Source organism: Panthera pardus, unplaced genomic scaffold, assembly GCF_024362965.1.
Source record: "Panthera pardus isolate Hobbes unplaced genomic scaffold, ASM2436296v1 HiC_scaffold_18, whole genome shotgun sequence".
NCBI classification, from domain to species: domain Eukaryota; kingdom Metazoa; phylum Chordata; class Mammalia; order Carnivora; family Felidae; genus Panthera; species Panthera pardus.
Window position 1 is genome coordinate 7,766,513 of NW_026526743.1, and position 15,995 is coordinate 7,782,507.

At 43.1% G+C, this 15,995-nt stretch overlaps 1 protein-coding gene across 1 annotated transcript in view; it reads left to right on the forward strand.

Annotated features, from left to right (window-relative positions):
* ZNF761 (zinc finger protein 761) overlaps positions 1 to 15,995 on the forward strand; it is a 79,117-nt gene that overhangs the window by 39,658 nt on the left and 23,464 nt on the right. The gene's annotated exons all lie outside the window — the stretch shown is intronic.

The following is a 15,995-nucleotide window of genomic DNA, read 5'->3' on the forward strand; positions in this document are numbered from 1 at the left end:
AGAGGGAGACACAGAATCTAAAGCAGGCTCCAGGCTCTGAGCTGTCAGCACAGAGCCCGACATGGGGCTCGAACTCGAACAGTGAGATCATGACCTGAGCTGAAGTCATATACTTAACTGACTGAGCCACTCAAGCACCCCCCTGTAAGTCCACTTTAACATATAAGAATTCCTTTGGAAACTTCCTTTATCTCCACCCCCACCCCAAGATCTATGTTGGCAATCATCTTCCAAGCTTATGACCCCCTGATATACATCTGAAGGGTCTTATGACTGAGTTTTTACTAAACAGTGGTAAATGACTTTTTTTCCTAACAGCAGCTAGCTCCCTCAAGGTCCTAGAAACCTTGCTTCCAAAATTCTTTAGAGACTTATGCTATCCCTAACCCCCTTCCAACCTGAACGTATATAATCAGTCATCCATCAACCCTGGTGCAGCTCTTTCTACCCATGGGTGCTGTCCCCATGCTTCAATGAAAACAACTTTTTGCACCAAAGACAACTCAAGATTTCTTTCTTGGCCACTGGTTCCATCCCCAACACTTCAAACCACATCAGTGAGGACTCAAACCTAAAAAAGTACCAGGGCCTTTATAAATGGAGAGAGATCCGATCAATGCTGTTTATCTGAGAAAAAGTTTAACCAGGGCTCAAATTTTTTTTTTTTAAGTTTTAGCTGTTTTGAGAGAGAGAACGCAAGTGAAAGAGGGGTAGAGAGAGAGAATCCTAAGCAAGCTTCACACTGCTAGTGCAGAGCCTGATGAGGGGCTTGAACCCACGAACCATGAGATCATGAGCTGAGCCGAAGTTGGATGCTTAACCCACTGAGCCAGCCTAGGCGCCCCTAAAGATTTTAAGTAATCTCTATCTACATCCAATGTAGGGGTCAAACTCACAACCCTGAGATCAAGAGTTGTGTGCTCTACTGACTGAGCCAGTCAGGTGCCCTTTTTTCTTCATAATTTAAATGAATTCCTGGATGTTACTAAGGGCCAGATGCTGTCGAGTGACCGATTACTGAACTTTCTCATGCCTAGATTAGTGACAGTGGATAGTAAGTGGGGTATTGGATGATGGAAATACCATGTAGATGGATGACCTTCCAGTGATGCAGACGTTGCTGGCAGGTATGTCCCTCACTCCCACTCAGCCCCGTGATTAGTACTGTCTCATGGTCTGGGCTCTGTGCCAGGGACTGATTAGTTGAGCAGGCAGTGAGCATTTCTGCTTCAAACAGCCCACCCAATCTTGGGCCAGAAATCTCCATGTTCCTTCACAGCTCTTGCTGCCCTTACACATGTTGGGTATGGAGTGGAAATAATTTCTGAGTTGTTTAAACCAATATTATGATGGTGGTGGGTAGCAGGTGGTGCTCACATTTAACACTGATAGAATGAAAATATAATAATTTCATTTTGTAGCTGTTAGTTTCTGTTCAGCTATACCAAGAAAAGAGTAACACTTGTATTAAATAAGAAAGAGAGGGAGCAATTGAGCGAGATGCAGAGGGAGGGAGAGAGAGAGAAGTGGGACTTATCCCAAGGGTGGCTCACCCAGTGTGGGGCTGAGCTCACCCAGTATAGGATTCGAACTCACGAACGGTGGGATGATGACCTGAACCAGTGTCAGATGTTTCACTGACTGACCCCCCCGGGCACCCCTGTGTTTATCCTTGATTTCTCATGGCCTCAATAGGATTACCCACCATCAGGCATCAAACTGTATCTCATGCATTAAGAAGGAATAAGGAAAGAGTCTGATAGTACATACAAATTTTGATTTGAGGTCATTTCTAATAAATTCAGGGAAGTCCTGCCTCCGTAGACACTTCTCCTCCATCTTATTAACCAGAGCTCTCCTGTAGCCACTGAAAGCAAAATCACCTTTAGCACGAATGGACACAAACTCGTCATTGAAAATGACCATTTTTACCTCCAGTGTGTCCCAGGATATGACACAATGGCCATCACCTTTGGCACTGAAACAAGGTGTTAAAAAAAGGTGATCAAATTTAGAATGTTCTTAACCCAGATGGAAAAGAATTTCATCGTGTATGCAGATAGATTGCTAATTCTTTATAGATGGGCTTGAACAGATATTCAACCCTGCACTTTAAGTTATTTAGGACTTTAGGGAAAACGTTGTTGCGGAGAAATAATTTTCCTTTACCATTCAAGGTTCTTTTAGCTGGTCTAAGAATCAAATTGACTGAGACCAGTCATAGGAGACAAAAAAATCTCAAAGTTTAATTACATGTGCATAAAAGCCCAATAATGAAATTGAAAACCATAGAAATAACCAATGCAAATAGTTTTTATACTTCGTAGAGAAAGAGACAATAAGTCTGTGAGGATTTGACAGCATAAAGGAAACCGCTGTTTGGGCCTTCAGTTAGTAAGGAATTAAATGGAAATTGTGTAGTGGTAATAAATTAATGAAAAGTAAGGTTTGTTCATGCAGACCTCAGCTCTTTTCTGTCTTTGGTGACAGAATGTCTCTTTACCTCTTGGTGCTGGAAAGGTATCTATTACATGGAGACTGATATTTCTGTTTTGCAATTAAATGTGAGTCAGTGTTCTTTTTGCATAGGCTGTTTCTTTTCTTTTTAATTTTTTTTTTTTGATGTTTATTTATTTTTGAGAGAGAGAAAGAAATAGAGCACGAGCAGGGAAGGGCAGAGAGAGACACACACACAGAGTCCAAAGCAGGCTCCAGGCTCTGAGCTGTCAGCACAGAGCCTGATGTGGGGCTCAAACCCATGAACAGTGAGATCATGACCTGAGCCCAAGTCAGACACTCAACCGACTGAGCCACCCAGGTGCCCCAGGTGTAGGCTGTTTCGTAAGTGTCTTTAATTTCAAAATAATCAACAGGAGCACATTTTAGGGCAGCTCTTAAAATGTCATTGTCCCCTATACAAAGTCAGGAAGACAGAACTGGAAATATATCATAAGCAGGGAGATCAGAAGCCTAGAACCTTTATCCCCCCACAGCCCCACCCAGATCTACCTTCTGAAAATTTTCCAGGTCTGGCTCCACTCTGGGCTCTCCCTTCACACAAACAGATTAAAGGAGATCAAAAATTTGCTTGGCTGCCTATTCCCAATTGCAAAGTAAGTACTCACTTTTTGCTGAAACCCGAATACAGATATATAGGAACAGAGAACTACATATTTTGGTGCCTAAATTTCTGTCCTTTTTATTAAATTCTCTGCTTCTTGTGTTTCCTCTTTCAGCATCTTCTTTTCCATTCATGAATATCCAGTTGTTGAAGGTTTAGAAAGCAAATATCCGTATATATTCTTAAATTGTAACCCGAATGTGGTTTCACCTCTTGTTGGGGGTTGAGCCAAAAGACACCACCAAGCCAAAGAATAGGAAAAAGACAGGTTTTCCTTGCAACAAATAAGAACCCCAAGGACATTTCCTAAAATGGTGACTCCCCCAGACAAAAGACTTGGGGGAAGTTTTAAGCTAGTGGCATATGCATATTTATGAAGGGGCCTGGCAAAGGACATTTTAGTATACGCTCACTCAAAAGTCATCCCACGTTGGCAAGAGTCCAGATCCTGGTTGATTGAAGTTACAGGGCCACCGTGGGTGGTCATCATCCATTCTGTGGCTCTCTCAGTCTGGTATTTGGATGCTCAGAGGGGTTTAATTCCCCCAAAACCATTCAAGAATGTGTGTGAAGTCCATCTTTACTTTGGAAACAGCAGTGGAAGTTTTGCCGTGGGTTTATTATCTCTGTTATGACTAGACTATCTCCTGGCCTGGTAGTGCATATTTGTTTTTACATTTGGCTGCCTTAAAATCATTAACTACTGATGTCTACTTTTCTGCAATTTTGACATATCCCAGGACGTTCACCAAACATGTGCTTTGGGTAAGTAGTGCTGGTCTAGATCCTAACGTGGCTGGGGGTCTAAAGGGACTTGTCTTATGTTAGGAAATCTGTGCCTTGTCTTCTTTTTTCTGTAGACCCCTAACCTTATCTGCCTACAGAACGATTACCACAATCCACCTAATGAGCCTATCCCTCAGCCCACAGAGTGAAGAATTTTCTGTGTGTGCCGAGGACACTTTAGATGCTCTCTCCTAGCAGTTGCAAGAGTCCAATACATTATAGTCACTCTGCTGTTACAGGAGAAGTCCACTACTTACTCATCAGCATGAGTGAACCTTGTAACATTTAACTTCAAAAGTGAATATTACTGGGGCGCCTGGGTGGCTCAGTCGGTTAAGCGTCCAACTTCGGCTCAGGTCATGATCTCGAGGGGGGTGAGTTCAATCCCGCTTCGGGCTCTGTGCTGACAGCTCAGAGCCTGGAGCCTGCTTCAGATTCCGTGTTTCCCTCTCTCTCTGCCCCTACCCCCTTGTGCTGCCTCTCTCTCTCTCACACAAATAAATTAACATTAAAAAAAAGAAAAAAACCTACCAGTTATTTTACCAGCAGAAGAAGGGTTTATTTGGGAATAACAAAGAATTGTAATTAGGGATATATGTATGGGCTGTGGCAAAACCATAGGCAGGTCCAGGGAAGAAACAAGAGACATGCTTTTTTGAAGAGACAGGAGTAAGTTGGGAAGTCTGTTATAAACTCAAAGTCCTTTAGACTAAATTGGTATTTTGAAGGATGGTGGGTTTTCATTGGTTGAGCTGTTGGCTGGGAGAAATGAGAAAAACATCTCTTCCTGTGGCTGGAATAGTAGAGTATAAGCTACCTCCAAGGTCAGGTTTGTGGAAGGTCAAGACCTTCTCTTTGGATCTGCCAGTGACTATGAGTGATAGGGTTTGAGAGCTCCCCCTGCTGAAACTTCCTGACTCCATTTTAGTGAGGGTTCCCACTACTTTCTCATTTTCTTTCCCTTTTTTTTTTTTTTTTTTTTTCCTAACATCCATTTTTGAGAGTGAGAGAGACAGAGCGTGAGTGGGGGAGGGGCAGAGAGAGTGGACAACACAAAATCCGAAGCAGGCTCCAGGCTCTGAGCTGTCAGCACAGAGCTTGATGCAGGGCTGAAATCCATGGACCACGAGATCATGACCTGAGCTAAAGTTGGATGCTTAACCGACTGAGCCACCCAGGAGTCCCTAACTTCCACATTTTCATTGGACCACTATCTCAACATTTCTAATACTCTAATCCTTGCTTTGATGATGTGAACTTTTTTAAGATTCTATATGATTTCATACAGTATTTTTTTTTTCTTTCTCTGTGTTGTATTTAATTCCACGCAATATCCTCCAGTTTATATGGGCCAAGCCCAGGCTGCCCCATGACAGGCCCCTTTGGCAGAAAGCCCATTTTGAGTTAAAAAGCAATCTGCATCCAACAGATTCAGGAAACGTCTTTTTTCTCCCGCTTCATTGCCTAAAAAGAATTTAGATAGAGAAACTGCCCCAGGATGATTGCTGTCACCACACACAAATATACTGTGACATCAACTAGGTATGATTAACAGCGAGGAACCTAGTATGGCCCGTTGGAGCAAAGTCCTCTATGCCCTATTTGTTTTTGAGTGGCTCAGAGAATATTTGTTTACCAAATATTTCCTCTCTTTCATCTTTCGTTGAAGTGCCTGCCTTCTCTTTAAAGTCCCAGGCTCCTACTTTTCTTCTTTTCTTCAAATATGTATTAATTTATTTTGTCAGTCTTTGCAATTTTTACATGTGTGTGGAATCTCTGTACATACAGTTCAGATTTTACGTTCTCCGGGTCTATCTCATGGCAATTTGATTCTTTAAAAAAGTTTTTTTTTTTTTTATTTAAATTTTTTTTTTTTTCAACGTTTTTTATTTATTTTTGGGACAGAGAGAGACAGAGCATGAACGGGGGAGGGTCAGAGAGAGAGGGAGACACAGAATCGGAAACAGGCTCCAGGCTCCGAGCCATCAGCCCAGAGCCTGACGCGGGGCTCGAACTCACGGACCGCGAGATCGTGACCTGGCTGAAGTCGGACGCTTAACCGACTGCGCCACCCAGGCGCCCCTAAAAAAGTTTTTTAAAAAATACTTATTTATTTTTGAGAGGGGGAGAGAGACAGAGCATGAGCAGGGGAGGGGCAGAGAGAAAGGCAGACACAGATTCCGAAGCAGGCTCCAGTCTCCAGCTGACAGCAGAGAGCCTGATGCGGGGCTTGAACACACAAACCCCAAGATCATGACCTGAGTCAAAGTCAGATGCTCAACTGACTGAGCTATGCAAGCGCCCCGCCAATTTCATTCTTAGTCAACAGTCTGAACTTAAGTTCCAGTTCAGGCTTTGTATCTTCCTCTAATCCATATTTTGCTCCAATCTTGTGTAATCAGTGTTAAGGAATAAATAAAACAAACAGAAAGGCAGGGCCCAGCATCTGTATTCTGGGGGAAATATGGGACACCTATTTTCAAGCCCAAAAGTATGGTGAAGATTAACTCACATACATGTTCCCGAGGTTCCCAGCACAGCACCATGTAACCTGTGTGTGTGCATAGAGTGGGAGCTTAATGAACACTTAATAACGTATCTATGTTATTGTCCAAATACAGTCTTTCTCAGACTATAACTGTTCTAAGCACTACAGTGGCTGCACACATATAACCCGCTGACCTATGCTCGCTAGCTTATACCTTGACTAATTGTAGCTTCTTTGAGATTTCAACAGACCACTGATGCTGGGGAGACCAGGAACCCCATGTTCCTAGAAGATCAAACTTGACCATGGTAGGCAGTGGCCTTTTCTGATGCCAGCAAGTCTTGAGATCATATCAAGAATCATTCAACGCTGTAGCATTCTTCCCCTGCACGTCAGTAGACCCAACAGGAAGGGGTGGACTTGACCTTGCTCATGGGTGCTACTCCTCTATTCCAGCCGAAGGAATAGACGCCTTCCTTAGGCTTAAAAAATACTTTCTGGAGCACCTGGGTGGCTCAGTGGGTTAAGCGTCTGACTTCAGCTCAGGTCATGACCTCATGGTTCTCGAGTTCGAACCTTGCATCCAGCTCTCTGCTGTCAGTGTGGAGACCACTTTGGATTCTCTGTCTACCTCTGTACCTGCCCCTGGCTCAAACTCCACTCCCCCACCTCTCTCACTCTCTCTCAAAAAAAGAAATAAAAGATACTTTCCTTCTGCTTGGGCATCTGGACGGACTTAACCAGAGGTAATTTAGAACTCCGGTGGCCATTACTGGATTCTTTGAACTTTCCAGAGTTACTTTAATCAAAGCTGAGTTGCACAACTATGATTCTGAAATCAACAAGATGGAATAGGATTTCTGTTTTTGTATTTTGAAGGTTCCAAACCCTATCAAGAATGTAATATTGCCTCATGCTAACATATATATAATTTTTCAGTGAAATAAGGTAAGCAAACAATTAAAAGGATAAAAAAGAGTTGCTGATTTGTAGTCTTCTCCCCCACCTTCAATGTCAACAGATACTAACTAGGAAGCCACTTGTGCTCAGGCCCCACCTCCTGAGCATCTTCCTCTGTCCTCTCCCTTCCATCCCTTTGCTGCACCTTCCTTTTCCCCTGAAGTTCACTCTGCTGCCTCCTCTCATGAACCTATTAAAACCTGCCCCTTTAAAGATGAGTCCTCTGAGGACCTAGGTCGACCCAAAGTTTCTTATGTTCTCTGGAGTAAGGCTGAACTTGGAGCCACAGTCAAAGAATTCCCTAAAGTGACTGAGGATGCCCATAATTGGTGAAGAATTTAACATGGTGATCCAACCTTCCCAACCTGGTTTCTCAACAACCTGGTTATTGGTGAGGGCCAGGCCATACACTGGATGGGAACATCCACTGGGAGCATCATAAATGGGGCCTAAAGAAAGACTGCTAACTTTAGGCAAGACGTTAAAAGGGTCCCTGGAAGACCCCACCTATCAATTATAATGGCTTTTCCCAATCCTGTGGATCGGAACAAAATTCAGTCTTGTACACAAAAGCCCTATGAATCCCTTCATGATGATTACAATGAAGTCTAACTTCCTCCCTCCCCTCCCCTCCCCTTCCCTTCCCCTCCCTTCTTTTCCCCTCTCTTCCCCCCCATCTTCCCTTCACTTATCCCTCCTCCTCCCCCTTCCCCTCCCTTCCCTTCCCCTACCTCTCCTCTTTCCTTCCCTTCCCCTCCCTTCTTTTCCCCTCTCTTCCCCCCCATCTTCCCTTCACTTATCCCTCCTCCTCCTCCCCCTTCCCCTCCCTTCCCTTCCCCTACCTCTCCTCTTTCCTTCCCTTCCCCTCCCTTCTTTTCCCCTCTCTTCCCCCCCCCCATCTTCCCTTCACTTATCCCTCCTCCTCCCCCTTCCCCTCCCTTCCCTTCCCCTACCTCTCCTCTTTCCTTCCCTCTCCTCCCCAGCATTTAAATTCTATTTAGTTAACATACAGTGGAATATTGGTTTCAGGAATAGAATTCAGTGGTTTATCACTTAACATACAATATCCAGTGCTTGTCATAACAGGTGCCCTCCTTCATGCCCATCACCCATCTAACAGATTTCGCACCCACCTCCCTTCATTAACCCTGTTTGTTCTCTATAATTAAGAGGGAATTGTGATTTTTTTGATCTTAATAGTAGAATTTAGTGATTCATCATTTATAACACCCAGTGCTCATCCCATCAAGTGCCCTTCTTTATACCCATCACCCATTTAGCCCATCCCCCCACCCAACACCCCTCCAGCAACCCTCACTTAATTTTCTGTATTTAAGAGTCACTTGTCCTTTGCCTTCCTCTGTTTTTATCTTCTTTTTCCTTCCCTTCCCCTATGTTTATCTGTTCTGTTTCTTAAATTCCACATGAGTGAAATAATAGGATATTTATCTTTTTCTGAGTGACTTATTTTGCTTAGCATAACTCTAGTTCCATCCATATTGTTGCAAATGACAAGATTTCATTCTTTTTGATTGCCGAATATATGTATGTACCAATATGCATTCCCACCAGGAGTGCAAGAGGGTTCCCCTTCTCCACATCCTTGCCAATACCTGCTGTTTCCTGAGTTGTTAATTTTAGCCATTCTGACAGGTGTGAGGTTTTGATTTGTATTTCCCTGATGATGAGTGATGTTGAACATCTTTTCATATGTTGGTTGGCCATCTGGATGTCTTCTTTGGAAAAGTGTCTATTCATGTCTTTTGCCCATTTTTTTCACTGGATTATTTGTTGTGTGGTGAGCTTGATAAGTTCTTTATAGATTTTGGATACTAACCCTTTATCTAAAATGTCATTTGCAAATATCTTCTCCCATTCCATCGGTTTCCTTTTAGTTTTGATGATTGTTTCCAAGTCCAATGTTTCTTTAAAGAAAATTCTGGTCTTTAGATGTGGAATTCACCCATGTAGTAGTATTTAACTATGTTATGTAAATGGACTGATCCAGGATCTTTCTTTTTTAGTTACAAGGACCAAGATGGAACTGGACATTATGAACTTTGCAGACTAATTTGTTCTCACCCTTAGAGAAAAGATGGCTAAAATTTTCAGTATTCAATCCAGCAAATGAATACCCCTAAACAAAACTAGAAGCCTTGCTTCCACAATTAATGTAAGGAACCAGGACATTGGAAAAATGAATGTTACAAATTTAAGAGCCTAAGGTACCTTCAGCTCTTTTTTAGCCAACTTTTCCTTTCTTTCTTTTTTTAAGTTTATTTATTTTGAACAAAAGAGCGAGAGTGGGAGAGGGACAGAGAGAGAATCCCAGGCAGATTCTGCACTGTCAATGCAGAGCCAGATGTGGGGCTTGAACCTATGAACTGTGAGATCATAACCTGAGCTGAAACCAAGATTCAGACGCTTAACCAACTGAGCCATCCAGGCGCCCTGCAAATGCATGATTTGTAAATTTAAAACCTTACAGAGTATTTTGAATAACACGTGTGGTTCTAAACAGTTCCTTAGAGATAACAATTCCGTTTTAAAGTGTTTTTGGGGGTGCCTGGGTGGCTCCATTGGTTAGGTGTCTGACTCTTGATTTCGGCTCAGGTCATGATCTGATGGTTCTTTGGTTTGAGCCACGCATCAGGACCTGCGCGGATAGTGTGGAGCTTGCTTAGGATTCTCCCCTTCTCTCTCTGCCCCTCCCTACTTCTGTTCTCTCTCTCTCACACACACGTTAAAGAAATAAACTTTAAAAATATGTCCTTGAAGGTTTGTTATTCTTTCAAAACTTAACTATTGCTTCATGCTTCTGTTCTCTCTCTCTCACACACACGTTAAAGAAATAAACTTTAAAAATATGTCCTTGAAGGTTTGTTATTCTTTCAAAACTTAACTATTGCTTCATGTTTATGTTCCCAAATATGCTAGGTTGTTTCATTCAGCACCCTTGCATAATATTACACTATTCTGGGGGCGCCTGGGTGGCTCAGTTGGTTAGGCGGCCAACTTCGGCTCAGGTCATGATCTCACGGTCTGTGAGTTCGAGCCCCGCGTCAGGCTCTGTGCTGACAGCTCAGAGCCTGGAGCCTGTTTCAGATTCTGTGTCTCCCTCTCTCTGACCCTCCCCCGTTCATGCTCTGTCTCTCTCTGTCTTAAAAATAAATAAACGTTAAAAAAAAAAATATTACACTATTCTGCCCCATAGCAGAGAAAGGGAGCGAGCCTGCATGAGCGTGGGGAGGGGCAAAGGAAGGGAGAGAATTTTACGCGGGCTCCATCCTTGGAGCCTGGTGGGATCATGAACTGAGCTGAAATCAAGGGTGGGACACTCAATCTACAGAGCCACCAAGGTGCACCTAAAACATTGGTTTTATGCAGAATTTCAAGGTCTAAAATTTGTCTGATTTTTGTTTTAGAATTCCTGAACAATGCTTTCTTTTGTATGATAGGTTCCATAGCATGAATTAATTTTTTTTTGTTTTTTTATCTATGTTTTATGTTTGTGCGTAAGTTTTCAACTCAGTGCATTTTACCACAGTGTAGGGTTTAAATCAAATTGGAATCAGCTATATATCAATTCCCAATAAAGTTATGTATTTTTCTATATAAATATTACCCATACATTCTTTGCTTATGACTCACCTTGTTTCTTTCTCTTGGTTAGTGGGTCAGTGGTTGTTTTGTTCATTATGTATTTATGGATGAACGTATATGACTTTTGTGAGAGAAATACCTTCTTGAATTGAAGGTAATGTTTTAAAACTCAACTTTGTTGTATCAACTTTAGGTTTTGGGGTGTTTTTTATGTTCAATTTTTTAGAGACAGAGAGTATGCGTGCACGCCAGAGAGATACAGAGAGGGATTGAGAAAGAGAGAGAGAGAGAGAGGGAGAAGGGGAAGGAGAGGCAGAGAGAGAGGAAGAGAGAGAATCCCAAGCAGGCTCTGTACTGTCAGCACAGAGCCCAATCTGGGGCTGCATCTCAGGCACCATGGGATCATGACCTGAGCTGAAACCAGGAGTCAGATGCTTAACCCACTGAGCCACCCACACTCCCTTCAGCTTTAGGTTTTATATTTTACTTTTTTTTTTTAATGTTTATTTTTGGGAGAGAGAGAGAGTACAAGCAGGAGAGGGGCAGGGAGGGAGGGAGGGAGGGAGGGAGAGAGAGAGAGAGAGAGAGAGAGAGAGAGAGAGAAAGAGAATCCAAAGCAGGCCCCAGGCTCTGAGCTATCAGCACAGAGCCCAACATGGGGCTCGAACCCACGAACCATGAGATCAGGACCTGAGCCGAAGTTGGACGCTCAGTCAGATCTTAACCGACTGAGCCACCCAGGCGCTTGTATATTTTACTCTTAATTGTGGTTGAAAACCTAAGTCCTGAAATTTATGTTTTTAACCATTTTGAACTGTGGTGTTAAGAATATTTACATTATTACAAAACAAATCCCTTTGAATTTCTCGTCTTACAAAAATGAAACTGAATACCTGTTACACAACTACTTCCACATTTGTATCTTTTTTTTTTTTTTAATCTATTTATTTTGAGAGAGAGAGAGAAAGAGAGAGAGAGCAATCATGAGCCAGGGAGGGGCAGAGAGAGAGAGAGAATCCCAAACAGGCTCACAGATCACTGTCCTCACAGATCCCGATGCAGCTCTCAAACCCATTAACCCTGAGATCATGACATGAGCTGAAACCAGGAGTTGGATGCTTAACCTACTGAGCCACCCAGACGCCCCCTTCCACATTTGTATCTATTCTAAACCCCAGGCAATTACATTTTGTTCCTTTCTTACTTTTTTGTTGCCACATTCCTTGTTTTCTCCCTTCCTTCATTCCTTCCTTTTTTCATGAGGTTCACTCCATTAGGTTAGTCACGTTAGTAGATTCAGTGTCTGTGTGTCTCATTCATTTATTTCACTTAGCATAATGTCCTCACATTTGAAGTGTGTTGTTTAATTTGGAAGGATCTATTTCCTTTTTCAAGGTTGAGGATTATTCCGGTAATTTGGAGACCGTGTTTGAGATGTCTGTGCACTGCCTTCTCGGTGTTGGCCTCCCTGACGAAAATCCCTTTCTGGTTTTGCCACCACTCATTGCTGTGCTGTTAGCTGGTGTGCAGGGATGGGGTGCAAGAGCACGTGTCTCCAGGGTCCCAAACAGATCAGGTTTGGTCACTTGCTCCTGACAAAATCCAAAGGCAGAGAGATGAGAGGTGGTGAGACAAAGGAAGTTATTTCAGGGAGGATGGGAAGATGGCTAATGTCTCAGATTGTGTCCAATGTGCTAGAAATACTTCCAGGTTTATATAAGGGAAACAGGGGGGCAAAAGTGAGTGGGTGCTTGCAGGTTGACAGTGAGGGTTAAATCTGTCATTGTCTGGGAGTCAGTCCAGGGTGGGGTTTTTTGGCTCAGGGCAGTGCTTGTGGCTTGAGGGGTAGTTCCAGTTCCCCTGAGGGATACTTTGTCCTCAGGGTCTTCCTCCTGAGCCGGGAGACAAGCTGGAAGGAACCCAGTGAGGAAGTTTGAGGTCAAAATTGAGGCAGCAAAAGTCCTCTGTCTTGCCCTTGGATTTGGTCAGCCGTGAGTGGCAGAACTGGGTCTGTCTGGGGCCACTGGAACCAGGTGCTCCTGCACCCTTGGGTCCTGCTTACAAAGTCATTACCACAATAGATCTAATAAACATCCCATACCTCCCACAATTAAGATTTTCTGTGTGGGGGAGCCTGGGTGGCTCAGTCGGTTGAGGGTCTGAGTTTGGCTCAGGTAATGATCTCACGGTTTGTGAGTTCGAGCCCCGCATCAGGCTGTGTGCTGACAGCCTGGAGCCTGCTTCAGATTCTGTCTTGCTCTCTCTCTGTTCCTCCCCTGCTCACGCTCTATCTCTCTCTGTCTCAAAAATAAAAGTAAAACATTAAAAAAAAAAAAAAGGGGCGCCTGGGTGGTTCGGTCGGTTAAGCATCCGACTTCGGCTCAGGTCATGATCTCAGGGTCATGAGTTTGAGCCCCGCGTTGGGCTCTGTGTTGACCGCTCAGAGCCTGGAGCCTGTTTCAGATTCTGTGTCTCCCTCTCTCTCTGCCCCTCCCCTGTTCATGCTCTGTCTCTGTCTCAAAAATAAATAAACGTTAAAATTTTAATTAAAAAAAAGTATTTAAGAAAAAAGATTTTCTGTGTGTGTGTGTGTGTATGTGTGTGGTGATGCTATGAAAACGTTGGGGTTCAGGAGTGAACAGACAAGAAAGAATTCTGGTCTTCAGTGCAAAGAGCGTGGTTTTAATAAAGCTCGGGGACAGGACCTGTGGGCAGAAAGAGCTGCACTGAGGTTAGTAGGAGTGGCTGAGGATATACTTTCAAGTTGGGAGGGGGTCAGGGACAGCCTAAGTCTCTGAGGAATTTGGAAGCAAGGTTTCAAGGAACTTGAGGGTCTAGATGTTATTAGGAAAAGGTCATTTATTACTGTCTAGTGAAGCCTCAGTCATGAGACCCTTCAGATGTATATCAGTGGGCCATAAGCTTGGAGGGTAATTGCCACCATATGACTTGGGGAGTAGAGATAAAGGAAGGTTCCAAAAGGGTTTTTATGTGTTGAAGGAGAATTTACAGGATCCTGGAGTGGGGCTAATGTCACACAAAGGTTGCCTTTTGCCCTTGGCAAAGTGTCCACATTGAGGCAGGTGAGTTCCTGGAGGAAAAGCCACTCTGCCCATCTCAACGACTTGTCAGTGGGCTGTGAGTCGTAAGAAAATAGTATTTTTCCTTTTGCCTTTGTTCTCCACATCAGTGAGAACACTTCGATAGCCTCTCCTAGCAAATTTCAAGCGTAAACACACTAGTATGAGCTCTGGTCATCGAGATGTAAACGTGCAGTCACTCATCCTGCATTAAGTAAATCTTGGACCAGTTGAATCAATGGCCAAGTATTTCCCTGTCCTCAGCCCCTGGCAACGAACATGCTAGTCTTTTATAATTTTTGTCTCTTTTAGATTCCACATATATGTGATTTCCTACAGTATATATTTTTCTGTGTGTGGCTTATTTAACTTGAGAAAAGGTGCTTTAAGTTTATTTTGTTGCTGCATAAGGAAGGATTTCCTTTATTTCCGAGGCTGATATACATCCCAAGAATAAATTAGATGAAGGACCTCTCTACCAGGAAAAGAGCTAATACCAGAGATTAACTTTTTATATCATAAATAATTGCTTGCCTGGCATGGCAAACGTTTAACAAATATTTGTTCTTTTCTTTTTCCTGTGAATGTATTTCCACCTTGTTGAAATTCTAAATCCCTACCCCCTTCTGCTTAATTCAAAATGGCATATAAGCATCAGCTGCCTGTGTTTGAGCCTGGTATCTTTGAGGTTCCCATAATTAAGAAATTAGTTTTTTTCCTTTGTGAACCTGTCTTACATCATTGCAATTATTAGACCCACCGAAGAATAGAGAACAGTTGGAGAAAAATGTTTTCCTCTCCTGCACATTCATTCTGTTTTCAAAAACTGACCTCTGTGCTTCAGAGTCAAAAATAATAGCGTGAAGACAGAGTTTGGGATAAGACAGTTGGGGAACAGTAGCTTTCTTGCTTTGAGAGGCTGAGGAGGCTGAGGCTGGCTAGGGCCTTCAGAGCTGCAAGCCCACCCAGAGGCAGGGGCTGGGGGTTTGTAGGGAAATACAGGATCCATCCGGTTTCGACAGGAATTGTTTGTGTTGCCTGCCTTGTTCGTCAGGTTTTCTGGGTGGTACCGGCTTCCTGAAGAAAAAGGCTAAATGAAAAGGGAGGAGGGGAGGTTTGTGGAAGAGAGGAAAAATTGGTATTTCGTTTAATGTCAAGACTTACTGATGCTTTAATGCAGTCATTTTGATTTTTGTTCAGCATTATGCTTTTAAGCATAATGTAATCTGTAGTAAGATCACTTCATATTTTACAGTGAGAAAGCCCTGAATATTTTCTGGAAAGGCTAAAATAAAGGAAAAAGGATAACCCTAAATTAACATGAAAATTGGGAGGATTTAGAATTCCCATGTGTTACTGATGGGAGTGGAAAATACACGTTCGCTTTGGAAAACTGGCAGTGACTTAGGAAAATAAACACTTCCCTACTGAAGGGGGGAAGCATTTTGTCAGCACAAAATATGTCTCTTTGCCCTAAGGATTATTCTCAGCTGGTTATTTTAAAGATCCAGCAGACAAATGAAAAGCTCTGAAACCTGGTGTAAATTTCCTTTTGTAAGAGGCATTTGCATGTATAAGGGGAGGCTGCATTTGAATGAGTGTCTCCCTCCGTGTAGAGAAAAGGGGGAGAATGTGTAAATCTCCAGAAACTCTGGTCAGTGGAGGGGGCGTGGATTTAAATCTGGGTGACAACCATACCCATGGTTACTGATTTTTGCTTGGTCACTTCCCCAAATGCTTCCCAATAGGGTCACATGTGGAGTTTGAAAAAAGGTATCAGCTGCCCTCCCCCTCCTATTCTGTCAATTGGTGTGGGTGGGAAGGATAGCAATTTTTTATTTGTTTTATTTTTATACATGCACGGTATTTTTTTTTTTTTTAAGAGAGGGGAGAGAGCGCATGCGCAGGCGGGGGCGGGAGGGGCAGAGGGCGAGAGAGAATGTTAAGCAGGCTCCAC